Source organism: Nannospalax galili, unplaced genomic scaffold, assembly GCF_000622305.1.
Source record: "Nannospalax galili isolate Female #2095 unplaced genomic scaffold, S.galili_v1.0 scaffold844, whole genome shotgun sequence".
NCBI lineage: Eukaryota > Metazoa > Chordata > Mammalia > Rodentia > Spalacidae > Nannospalax > Nannospalax galili.
In genome coordinates this window covers 1,399,254-1,413,319 of record NW_008351662.1, presented here as the reverse complement: position 1 = coordinate 1,413,319, position 14,066 = coordinate 1,399,254, and positions in this window count along the sequence as shown.

Below are 14,066 nucleotides of genomic sequence, written 5' to 3'. Positions count from 1 at the left end.
AAGAGGTAGAAAAATCCTGGAAATAGTTATTTTGGGGCAGCATTTTCTAGTAATGTGTTCTTTGAAAGAAGAACTACATCAGATAAAAAAAATGATAAGGCACAAAACACACAAAAGTAGCATGATCACTTATGTTTTAGAATTTAGAATCTAGTAGAAAAGACAATCAGGGATTTTGCTTTCATAATGCAGTGTTTAATTATAACTGTGTGTTGTCTGTTAGTGCTGCATCTAGTTTGGCGATTTTCTAAATGAATGTACTATTTAGAATGATAAACTTAGCTCTTACCACTGGGTTATAAATTATCTCTCTAACCTATGCCATTTTCAGCACCCTTCAGTATCTTTTGTTGTTGATATCCATGGTAGACACTCAGCAAACAGCTTTTAAGTAAAAAGTTAAGGTATTTTTTTTGTTGCCACTAAAGAAATATGCATTTATCAAAACAGGTTTTGAAATTGTGACAATGTTATAAAATATGACACAAAATGGAAAATACAAAAGCATAAAAATGCATGTTGTCAATATCAGATCTTGTAGATTACTTAGGCACAGTCTAAATAATTCAACAGAAACAAGTAGATGAAGATACTATTAGACCTCATTAACAAGGTGAGATTCAAACAGGCATCATGTCGTGTGTCAACTTCAAATGATAGGTAGTTAAACTGCATTTAAAGTAACTTTCAATATCAGAGATCAAGTGTTTTATATTCACAATAACAGTGTTAGTGAACTATATTTATAAATAAAATATTTAAAAGATGTCTCAAGAAAATGGAAACCACCTAAATTCCCACGAGAAGAATCTTGAGTTACATGAAAGTTGCTGTCTGAGGTTGACTTTGAGATGATGATAATAGGAGAATATGGATGACTATAATGGATTCATTCATAGAATATTATTAAGCCCTTATTAGGTACGATACTCTATGCTGATTCCTGGATATTGGTAGAAGAAAAAGATGGAAATCCTCTAGTGTTGAAAACTTAAGTTTAATAAAAAATTTATAAAATAAGTACAAACATTTAAAAAAGCATGGCTTTATTATTTTATTTTTTATTTTTGTGTAGTTTTTTATTTTTGTGAGACAGGCTCTCCCAGTATCCCCAATTGACCTGGAACTCACTATGTAGAACAGGCTGGTCCCAATATCACAGAGATACAGCTGCCTTTCCCTCCATAGTGTTGGGATTAAAGTCATGTGCAACAATGCCTGAATGAGTGACTTTTTCACCTAGAATAATGTTTCTGAAACTTTCCCAAAAAACTTGTGGTTATGAGCTCACCAGCAAATGGAACTGGATGTATACACATATGAGCATCAATGATAATCTCTATTATCAGCTCAACTATTTTATCTGAAACCAGGACACAGGTATAAAAATCTGTTTTTATTAGTATTTATCAATCCTTTAAATGCTACTAAGAAAGAGTATTAATGAATGAATGATTACCTTTACATTGTTTCAGTTGGCGGACTGTGCCTGGACAGCTACTTGCTGGTGTAAGGGGGTGAAATAAGCCCTGATGACTGTGCTAATGGGTTTTAAAAATAATTTATTAAGAATTTCATACATGCATATAAGGTGTTTTGATGAAATCCATGCCCTTTCCCTCCCCTCCAGCTCCTGCCATATCTCCCCATCACTTTTTTCTGATAACTTCATGTACTCTTTCTTCTTTTTTTGGTGGGACTTTTTGCCACTCTAACATTTCCCTCTCTGAAGAGGTAACCCTAAAATCTTTTAAGGATTAGATAAAAGATCCCAAATACTTTTGACATTTTTGGCCTTTGGAACAGAGTCTGTTGCTAAGAGGCCCATGGACATTGTGAGTTTTAGCCAAGAAACTGGCTACTTTTCCTTGGAGGTCTTTTCACCCTAACCACCTAGCCAATTCCTACCTCCTATTCTTATCACACCATCCTCTGAAAAGGTTACCCAAATTGCCAATAGGGAATTCGGACACAGACCACTCTGGCTTCTTCCATGCTAAATAGTGATGCAGGGAATGCAATTGGGGTACCTTCTCAGTGGATCTATCTAAAAGACTCCAAAACTGCATAACTCGTATCTGTAGGGAGGAAAGAAAGTTCTTGACTGGTGAATAGGAAATGTGAAGAAGTAAAGGCAAGAATAACTAGCATTACAAGTTCTAGACAGGGAATTAGAAAAAAGTCAGAACATGGCAATTTTCAAACGCTCATATAAGAGTCCATTGGAATTGCTTGACAAGGGCTTCCAAAAGCATCCCTCCATTGGGTTTCTCCTCATTTTTCTTTTGTCTGCCAAGGTTGGACTCAAGAGTGATGAATTCAGGATTTGCTTTCAGGCATTTTGATAGCTGTTGGAATAGTCAGAATCAGTGTCAGTTCCCTCTCAAAAGCTTCCAGATAGGGAGAGAAAACAAATTTATCCATCATTTTAGAAAAAATAGTGGGTTGTCTCCCTTAACTGCAGGTGGGCACTACAGTATTGCAGGCCAAGATTTGAAGTCTTACATTTGGGCCACACTTTCTGGTTAGGAGCAAAATCATCAATGAGATATAATTGTCTAAATAGCTTTTTATATGGACTTAAGCCTAATGTCTGGGAAGTGTAATTCCTTGAAATCTTGAAGAAATTCAAGATGACTGATCACTTTACTCTTTGATTATACTTTCCTTTTGGGTGTTTAAGACCACAAAGTTGGCCCCCAAATCAATTTATTTTTACACTTAAGGTCATTTGAGGATCTGTTCCTCAGGAGTCACATGGGCTTGGGAGGAGCTTGTATTTTATTATTTTTGGTTTCTATTTATGAGTGTATTGCCTGTATATATGTAAGTGCACCCATGAAATGCAATGCCTACAGAGGTCAGAGGAGGATGTCAAATTCCCTTGGGACTGGAGTTATGGACAATTGTTAGCCACCATTTGGGAGCTGAGAATTGAACCCAGGTCAACTGCTGGAGCAGCAGAGGCTGGGCTATCTCTCCAGCTTGAAATAAATACAATGTTACACTTTGATATTGATGTAGAAAACTAGTAACCAAATTGCGAGTCCTAACAAATACCTTTTTATGGAGAAATCACCATTAGAATTCTTTTGGAAGAGCAGTAAGAAGAAGTCTTTGCTCAAAAATAAGCACACACAACAAACACATGCACACATATGTGCACACATGGACTTAAGTGTGCCCACACAGACACAGGCACACACAAACACATACATGCACACACACACACACACACCGGCACGTGCATATGCACTCACTTGTGCACAGACCTAGAAGCACACATGTGCACATAAAGATATATATGCCTACATGTACACACATGTGAGCATGCACAGGTGAACACAATCACATGGCTAAGCATATTCTGTCCCTCTACTCACTCTCCAATATTTGTGTAATGGAATGGAAGTTCAAGCAAAATATCTTATTTATAAGTATGGAATTTAGTTTACTGTGGATGAAAAGTTCATGTTGATGGGGAAGAGAATGATTATCAGGGTATCCACTGCCCTCGCCTGGATTCCATGGGTACTTCACACACTTGATGCACTTACATACATACAGGTATAAATATAAAAAATAATAAACAATCTTTAAAAATTACATAGAAAGAAAAATTGTTGGCAGTCAACTGGCATGACTAACATAATTTTATTATCTGAAAAGATGCTACTTCACACAAACTAAAGAAACATACAGATCCTCATTAGAAAAAGTTTTCATGAGAGGTAATAAATTTATGTATAAAATACAAATTCAATTCAATACCCATAGAAATGTGTAAGAAAAGCCATTAAAGTGTATTATCTATATATTTTAACAGAAACAAGGAAATATCTATTCTTAAAGTAGCATGGCTTCAGAGTAATTGAAAGCTTGTATGAAAAGACTCACTAATCACTCCCCTCCTTTTCCTGACCTGGGATTTCTGTTCTAAAAGCACCATTAATTCTACTTCCAAAATATGTCTTGAATATTTTTTACACACTCTGTATTTCTGCTTCTATTATTTGAATTTAAGTCTAGAAAATCCTTTTGAAAAATTATGCTATTAAGCTGGGTGTGGTGGCAAACGCCTTTAATTCTAGCACTCTGGAGGCAGAGGCAGGCAACCCTGTGAGTTCAAGGCCATCTGGGTCTACACAGCGAGTTCAGCCCTGTCTCAAAATGACCTGTCTCAAAATGACCAAATAAAATTATTTTATTATATTGATTTATTAGTGTGTCCTGTGTGTGTGTGTGTGTGTGTGTGTGTGTGTGCCCCACAGCTTGAGTGTGGATATCGAAGAACAGCTTCATTCTCTCTTTCCACCATGTGGGTCCCAAGGGTTGAACTGAAATCCTCATGTGTGGCTGGCAAATACCTTAACCCTCAGCACCGTCTTGCTACCCACTAATTCTCATTTCTAAGAATACAGCAGCATGGTTGCTCACCATCCTTTGACTACTTTTTTGTGCATGGAAAACAGGGGGATCATTAGAAATCATAAATTGCCTTTTTATGTACTTGCTTAGAAACACATTTGGAACAAGTACTATGCCTTCAATCCAGCTTCTTTAAAAAAATTTTTTTTTTGGTCTTTTTTGAGACAGGGTCTCCCTGTAGCTCCAGCTGACCTGGATCTTGCTGTGTAGACCAGGCTGGCTTTGAAATTACAGAGATCCACCTACCCCTGCCTCCTGAATGTTGGGACTAAAGGCATGTGCCACCACACTGGGCACTCTTTAAAAAATTGATTAAATTATTTGATTTTGTTTTGTTTTAAGACAATGTCTCAAGTAATCCAGGCTGGCCTCCAACATACTATGTAATCAAGGATGACTTTGAACTTCTAATCCTGCCCTTTATGTGTCAACATACCTGGTTTGTGTGTCATTGGGAATGGAACTCAGCACTCTGCTACCCCAGCACTGTAGCAACTGAGCTGCACTGCCAGCCCAGCTTGATCAAACTTTTCCAAATAGGGTTTTTTTTTGTTTTTTTTTTCTCACCCTGTTCTTGAACTTGAGATCATTCTACCTCAGCTTCCGTAGTAGCTGCATTTATAGCCTGTGCCAATACAGATGACTGAAAACAAAAGTCTCAGTTAGGGTTCCAAAGTCGAAATATAACCTGATCTTTAGTGGCCTTCAGCTTAATTTCTGTCTGTCATTGACTTTCTCACACTGCCTTGAACACTCTGTTCTACCTATGAACTTTCCAACTTCGAACCCTCCTCTGAGCACAGTGCCCCTTTGGCTCCTTGAAGCCTTGCCGTGTGAGTCCTTGCTTAACTAAGGAATTCCCTCATACCAGCCTACATCAAATTTTCTCCCTTCTTTCTCATTCCCATCCTTTATCATTTCTTTACTTTCTTTGCAGTGCCCATAAATTATGCTTTTCCCTTTCTCTTTCTTCCTTGGTAATTGCTTCACTAACATCTCAGTTTCCTAAGTGCAGAATCTGTACTGCTCTCTACCCTTGTTAAGACATTATAATAAATTCCTGTGCATACTTAATTGGAATATGATACCTATGTGGCAAATGTATTAATGAATGATAAGCCTCTGCCTCCAGAACTTTCTTTTTCTTATTTCTACCTGGCTTTCCATTTACGTTTATCTTTCCCATATGCCCATGTAATGTCGAGTTTTACAGACCATATGCCTGTGGCTGCTTTTTGCACTCAAGATAAAGGGCACGATGAACCTTTAAGCAGATGTACTAGTTTTGTACAACTTTAGTGGCAAATGGCTTTGCAAGGCTGAAGATGCAAAGTATTTTAGGCACAAAAGGAATATAATTTTACCTGTGTTATGAATACAACTATGCAAAATGAGATAGCTGTAGAGAAGCGTTCAACAACATATAGAAGAGGGAACCTGTTGGCATGCCAAAGGGAGGAGGCCATTAAAGTACACATTGCAGAGGCTTTTCTCATTTTATTTGACTTTTGCCAAAAATAAAAGCAATTTGGGGCATAGCCCTCATGAAATGAAAAACATTTCAATTTGAAATATTACGAAAATGAAAACAGCATCTCACATGGTTTCTAGCTATTCCATGGTAGCCTTTGATGTTGCCTTGGGATAGTTGTTATGATTATTTTGCAAGAGAAAAGAGTACAAATAATATAATCTAGGTGATCAAATTTAGGAAGACAACCACGCTCATTTGCTTTATTCTGTTCTTAGTGTCATTTAAATATGAAATAAGAATTTTAGACACAATACTTCTCTCCTTTCATAACTCCACACACTTATTTATTTTCCATAGATAGTTTTATTCACTGATTTGTTTACTCTCCTAAGGGATCCCCTGGCTGATGAACTGCTACAAAAGCACTTTCACCGCCTCTGATTCATCATATTCATCTGAGGAATTTAGAAAATGCTGATGCCCAGACCCTGTGAGTCCCCAGCTTTTCCGTAAGAGCTTTTTAAGAAGTGACAGCAAGTGCTGGTATTTAAAGTCCTCTGGACAGTCAGCTTGAGGCTCAGACTTTGAGGAGAAACTTAGCTTCAGAAGGGGTTTGTGCAGGTCAGGTCTGGGTCTGCCTTATTTGGCAGGCACTGAAAAGGAATAACCCTGGTTTGAGTGCCAGTGCACTACATCCTGGGGTCTGTTTCTGAATGGCATTTGAGGTTTCTGTTGAAACCTTTGCAAGAGAAATCTCTGTGCCCACCTCTTCTAAAGTCAATCTACATTTCTCTAACAAACTCATGGGCAACACATTGGAGATGACATTACCATTATCGTTCATTTTATCTCAGTTAAATTTAAAACAGAGAAATCGGTAACTGGCAGAGGAGAATAATTTATTCATTACAGATGTATAAGAGGAATACACCAGAGATAGAAATGTGGCTTCTAATGAGGGAGGGATCTTAGGTGTTTTCTCGGTTTTCTTTACTTAAGCACATATTAACTTACAAACAACAAAATACCATTCCAAAAAATAGTATTTTTTTTCAGGATAAAAAAAATATGGTAATAGAAGGAACAGGTGGCTTCTGCTGAAAGCAACTGTGAAGATTCCCTCGGGGGGATGCTGCTCTTGTCCCCTCTCCCAAGTTGCTTCCTAAACCCCACATCAACGGTCTCAATACTCCTATGTATTTCCACTTTGGAATGTTATTGCTTTCACTCAATAAACTGTTTTTATTATTTCTTGGTTGTAGAGAATTTAAAATGTGTCTCTATTTTTAGATGATATCAAGTCAGACTTATTGGTTCTTAAAAAGAGGTAGTTAGTTAGTTAGAAAGACTATGAAAAAGGTAACAGATGAGTCTAGGTTTATGGAAGTAGCTTTAGATAGATTTCAAGTTTATGGAAAGACCAACCCTTAACCATACTGACTAAAGCAGAAAGTGAAAATTAAGTCTTCCCTTAGGATGGTCCACAGTTTGATATAATTTTTAATGGTGAAACATCTTCAAATTAGAAATGCAGCTATTTTACCTATTTTGATCACAGAGGGAAATATATAATAAAACCCATGAAAGAATGAAGAATGAAAGTGAATTTAAGAAGGAAAGATGACAAACAAAACAGCATTGCAACTTCTAAGATGATAAAAGTCTGTCCTCGGGGACCCATTTCAAAAGTGTCCTCTACAATAACACCCTTCCTCAAACAACAGCAGTGTTTGCAAATAGATTTCAATTACATGACTTTATTACAGATTCAACCCAGGGTCTTGTGCATCACGGAGACTCTGTGCCTTTTCTTCTTCCTCTCTGCCCTTGCACTGTTGAATAAAGGACAGCTTCACAGAATTGCAAATACTTTTCTCTTGGGCAGGAAAACAAGAAAACACATCAGTGAAGTGATAAATGTTCAGGAAGTATCCAGAAGAATGTGATAACAAAGCTCCTGAAAACTAGCAGTGTGTGTGTGTGTGAGTTGTGTTTGGCTTAGAATATGCAATTCCATCTGAATGCATTACATCCAGAATTCATCATGTGCATATTATTTTTAATACAGACTCAAGGCCAAGGTTTGCTTTGTTCTTCCAAAGCATCTCTGACCTTTCCAGAGGGGATGTGAGTCCACAGGCTGCTATCCCAGGCAGCAGGATCTACAGGTTAGGTAAGTGCTGTCGGTTGACATTCAGCAGAATCCTTGGGGATGAGAGCTATATCTCTGAAAGAGCAATATTTTCCTTTAGAAGCAATAGCATAGAGAGAGGATGGGCTTTTTTTATTCTCAGGAAAAGCAGGCCTTTTCAATCCAGCTACATCTCTCTTTGTGCCCCCTGGCCTACCCCAAGAGCTTTGCACTGTTTATCAACCTTAATCAACATGAGTGACAGAAAACCTGATAATAGACAAGGGCTAGTTGTGCTGGTGGGGGTGACCTCTTTTGAAATGTCAGGCCTGAATAAGCTGTATTTACATTTCTTTGGGCTCCAGGGTTTCAGAAGATTTTCATCTTCCGTACCAAAGGGATGAAAGTAAAAGTGATTTTTTTTTTTGTATCCATCGAAAACTGCATGTTAGCATGGCAGTCTCTTTGCATCTTCTCTAAACTGGAATCTCCTGTGTTAGGATGGATAACCACCTGTAAAGTGAGTGCTATAAGCATTACATGCTTTGAGACTTGAAGAGATTGAAATCCGTTAAAATAACTCAAGGTCAGGAAGTGTATTTTAATTAGCTCAAAGTTGCTGTATTCACCCCATCATAACATAAAGCACAGAGAGACTTTCAGGCTAGATGAAAGAAGTTGGATTCTTGCTCTGTTACCTAGCTGGTTGCTTTCCAGAAGACCCTTAACCTCTCTGTGGATATTTCATGATAATTAAAAAGGAGAACACAATAAACTGCTTCAGTGACAACTGAACTCTTGTAACTAGATGGACAGATACCGGTGACAACACTTGGCACATATTAAGTGCTTCAAAAGCCTTAGCTATCTCCCACTCCCCGATCCTGTTTGCTCATGATAATTGGGCAACAGAGGGAGAAAATAAACACTATCCCAGAAGAAACTAGTTCAGCTCAGCATGTTCGGCCCAAAGTATGATTAAGTACTGTGCTCAGGCTGGTTACTGTGATTTAATACTTAGCTTCTCAAAGTGTGGAGTTTGAACAAGCAGCATTGGGGCTTATTAGAAATACAGACTCTTAAGTTTAACTCTAGACCTGCTTCTCCAGAACTGACAATGGAGCGAACCTTCATGATTTCTATACATGGACTTGTGGAAGTGCTAAGTGGTGCTTACCAGGGGTCGAGAAAAGGGAGAAATTGAGGAGCAGTTGGTCAAAGTACAAAAAACCTTGCTCAGATCTAAGGAATAGCTTCAAGACACGTTTTGTTGACCATGCAGACTACAGTGGACAGCAATGGATTATATGCTTCAATTTTGCTGAGAAAATAGATTTTAAGTGTGCTCACCATAATTAAATGATAATTATGTGAAATAAAGTATATGTTAAATATATACCTCATGTTAAAAATATATGTCAACCAATTGAAAGATAATTGGAATATATAGAATTTTAAAAAACTGATTGTCTTGTTTTGTTTGTTTGTTTGCTTGTTTGTTAGTTGTATTGGTTTTTCAGATGAGCAAAGTTTCCAGGAGCCTGTAAGACTGTTTTCATTTGGTCATGCACCATCTCCCCTGGCTTTTGAAACCTCTCTGCCTCCTCTTCTGCAATAGTCCCTGAGCCCTAGGTGGGTGGAGTTTAATTTAGGAGTCTTCTCCAAGGACCCATGATCCGCAGACTCTTATTCTCTACGCTTTGACCATTTGTGTCCTTTTGTGTTCATGGCTCTCTGCTGCATGAGGGAGCTTCGTTGAGAGCTGAGAGATATATTAGTATTCTCTCGAACCCTTGTTCCGCTGTGCTGTGTGAGCCTTAGGCATAGAGGTTCCATTGGGATCAAATATTTCAGACGCATATTCTCTGTGTATGACCAGTTGTGGAACTCTGTGACTCCAGAAAGGCTGACTAGATCCCAGTGGATGAACTTGCACTGAGAGATGTCTGAGTACACTTACTTGACTTGATAGGCCTTAACATAAATGAAAGAACGCATGAAATCCAGGGGGAAGGGCTATGGAAGGGTGTGGATGGGAGAGGGGTATGATGATGGTTAAGATGTTTTAAATAAAACACACAAAAATTAAAGAAAAAAGTTTAAAAATAAATAAACCACTTTTGTTTTCCATATGTGTCTCTGAAAGCAGGCATTTCCTGATAGAATTAGAAGTAGGGAGGACTCACTCTAAATGTGGGTGACAAAACCTCCTGGGCTGGGAACCCAGTGGGAGTAAAAGGATCAGGCAGAGAATGCCAGAATTTCTCTCTCTCCCTGATGACCATGGCTCATGAACTTTTTTGCTCTGTCACATCTACCCTTTCTTTTACAATATTTCTATTATATGTTTCAAACAGCAATACAAAAGTAGCTAATACATTTATATAGGGACTCTGGTGTAGATTCTTAGAAAACGGTTGGTAGATTGCTGAGAGGGAGACTTGTGAAACATGGTCCCTCTTCAGAGGTTGGGAGTCAGGAGGTAGCCTTTGTGAAATCGCCTGGAGTCACAGCAGAGCCCCTGCTCAAGGTTTTACAGTCTATCCGTCCTGGCCGTGATGAATAGCTTCTTGGGTATAGGAGTTGGGATGATACCCATGCTTCTGGGGACAGGGATGAGGAACACCAATACAGAACTGTAATAGTCTCTCACTTTGTATGGGGCAGGATGGGGCTTGCCAGTCTTGTTCCACATGTAGTTTCTCAGCACAGGAACATGTAGTCAAGATGATGGCCCCTCAGAAAACAAACTCATTGGGACATCCAGACTATACTTCAGATATTCATAGTAGTGACAATAGATGACTTAAACTGTGCCTTCTAGTCTCTGCAACTCTGCTATTGCACTGGCATGATTTTAAAACACCATCATTGAGGGACTGTCTGCCTCCCCCAGGACAAATCTATAAACTCAGACCACATGGGAAGAAACTTTTGAGGAATAAAGAGTGAACTTTATTCAGAACTGTCTCATCTCCACTCCTACTGATATGTCACGTCTCAACATTGCAGAAAGTCCCATGTACAATGATATCTACTACCTCTCCTGTTTACTTCTGCCTGTAACAACAGTGTGTCTTCATATAAGTATAGAACTCTGGTACTTTCTTGTCATCAGTGAAGCAAGAGAATACCACTGAAGCTCCAGATCCTGTATATGCAGAGGCAGTTCTGCCTCCTTACATTCTGTTAGTCTATGTCTGCTGTCCTTTGAAAGCACACAGTGTGAAATGGGAGTTAAATCTCAGTCACCAAACATGAAATTAGCATGTGCAGGGCTCTGATTTTCATGCTTAACATGAAAATAAATAGTTAAAAAAACATGCAGACTATGGATTCAACAACTGTTTTTTGTTTTGTTTTGTTTTCTTTTCTTTAAAAAAAAAAACCTCCTAAGGCAAAGAAATAAAATAGCAGGTAAGATACAGGAAGGAAACAATCAAATCTATGTCTATAAAAACTATAATGGTGATTAATGTTCTCTTAGTTTGTTTCTACTCAAGGAATGCATTTTGAAAACATGATAAAGATTTTGGATACAAGCAAGCTAAGATTCAAAGCCCAAACTCTAATAGTTAAAAGCTGTATGAACTTGTGTGAGTTAAACCTTGGTTTCTTTTTCGCCAAAATAAGTCTAATAGTAGTCACTCTGCTAGGTTGGCATAAGGATTCTGCCAAATATTCTAAGCAGTACAGTCCGTCAGAGTGCCCAATAAATTGGATCTCTGTTGTCTCATATGTAAATTATGGAATTGAACTGGAAAAATCATGTACTCCAGAGAAATACTTGTATCTACCACTTCCAGAGAGGTTGAAAGGAAACATTGTAGCAATTTCAAATAATCCTGACAGTATAAAATTCTAAAGTGAGATTAGCCAACCCTTTCTAATGGATTAAAGAAAAAAAAATAAACCAATAGAATGAAAAGGAAAGGTATTAGTATAGAGTTTGTGAATAAATTGGTTTCACACATTGTTTCTTTCAACTATAAAATTGGTTAAGCTGCATCATAAGGTCAAGACAGCATTTCTGTGTCATTTTCTTATAATAAACAGAGAGCAGAGTATTTGCACAATATCCTGGATTAAATGGATGCAGCTGTTCATGATGGAAAACAATGGACCTGGGATTCAGACTGCCTGATGACTCACCGGCTCACTCTAGGGGTGGCAGAAACAATCCTATGGCTTATATGCTGCACATCTCTGTCTGTCAAAGTCAGTAAGTTGGGAAGCTTTGTACGAGGATCTACAAATATTCCATGTGTGGTGGAATATGAAGCATGCAGCTGTGTTTGAGAATGGACTTTTAATTACAATTAAATAATAAACCAATGTGTCTACCCATTTATTTGTTCAAGAATTATAAAATGCTTCTGGAATTACTTATCAGTTATTTAGAAAAGACTGAGAAAGCCTGTGCCAGGTTTGAAGGACTAATAACCTAGAGAAACACAGTGGGCGCTTCAGAAGGGACCACAATCAGTATAAACATTCCTCATTATGTAAAGTGAAACAGGACACACATTCTATTAATACTTTGTACTTAACCCATTAGGCCCCAAATGTTATTTTAACATGCAGTTGACATGTTGTTGAGATTTGATTTCATTATGCTTCCTCGCCCCCCCATGTCTTTGAAATTTGGTATCCTCATTTCAAAGTGATCTCCTCATAGCTCTAAATAGCTCATAGCCACATGTGGTTAATAGCTGTACCATGAAGTCTTTCAAGTCTAGAAAGTTAAGAGAAGCATGAAAACAGACCAGAGTATAGAAAAGATAGTCAGTCATTCTGGAGGGGGCGACTAGAGTCCATTTTTCTCTTCAACTTCACAGTGAAGTAAAATATGCAGGTTTATCTCCTATTAGGAATAGGCTTGCTTCCCCTGCTCATTTATGTAAAAAGACTCTATTAAAGTATCTTTAAATTGTTCTAGAAATGATCTTAAAAAATCAGTTTTAAACACCACATAACACCTTATGTTTATTTGTTCCTATTCTCCACTTGTAGATTGCCAAACACATCTCAGAGGAAAACCCATGTGAATTAAAAGTATAACAATGTTTAAAGTATCTTCTGTTCCCATAGCATTCTTCCTTCCCTAATTGTTGATTTTTCACAGTTTTATTTTTTTCAACTGTGTAAAATAAGGCAAGAAAAATATGGATCTCAGTGAACAGGAAAGAGATTGAGGAGAGAAGATTGAGTATTAGAGAGATACACAGAGATAAATCTAGTTTGACAATATCTTGCATTTTAATAAATATAATAGAGATGGCGTAAAAACCATTAAGGCCCAAATTTCACTTTCATTTCACTTTTAAATGATGAAAGGCAGTTGCTGAGTCTGAGAAACAAAGTGGCTTACTTAGGGTTTCTATGAAGAGACAGCCTCTAGAACATGCCTAAGCAGTAAAATGAAGGATAATTGACTAAGTGACTCAAAGGAAGGGAAGAGATGTAATTCAGTAAGTAAAAGTATGACAGAGATATGCAAAATTCATGGGTTTCTTATGCCTGGCATTTTCGGATAAGACTGTTCCTTATTTCAAAATTGGACTCTTTTGCAGGATTATTCAATATCAGCGCAGAGAAGTTGGCTTTGGAGCTGTAATTTAAGGTGTAAATTAAGGTGACCTCCACCAGGATGAAGTGCCTCTAAAGAAGCTGAGATATAAAATATGAACCATTTCCTGGAAATGGCAGGCGATTGGGAGTTGTTGGAAACAGACTAACAAAAGCGAAATGTGGAAATAAAGAAACAGATTACAGGACAAAATCCTGAGCACCTAATTTAAAACAAAAATGGCTTTTCTACGGTTTATGATGAGTGATAAACAAAGTCCACTGTGTGGCCATAAAAATATATCTTTAGCTCAGAAAATATGAGCCCCCTGTCAGTTTAGAGCAGTGATTTAAGTTCATAGCCTTTCTCCTTGAAAGACTTGCAAGGCTGAAGATACCAATCATTCTAAATGATGTGTATTTGGAAATTATGAATTACTGCCAAGTGACATTAATTTTTAATTG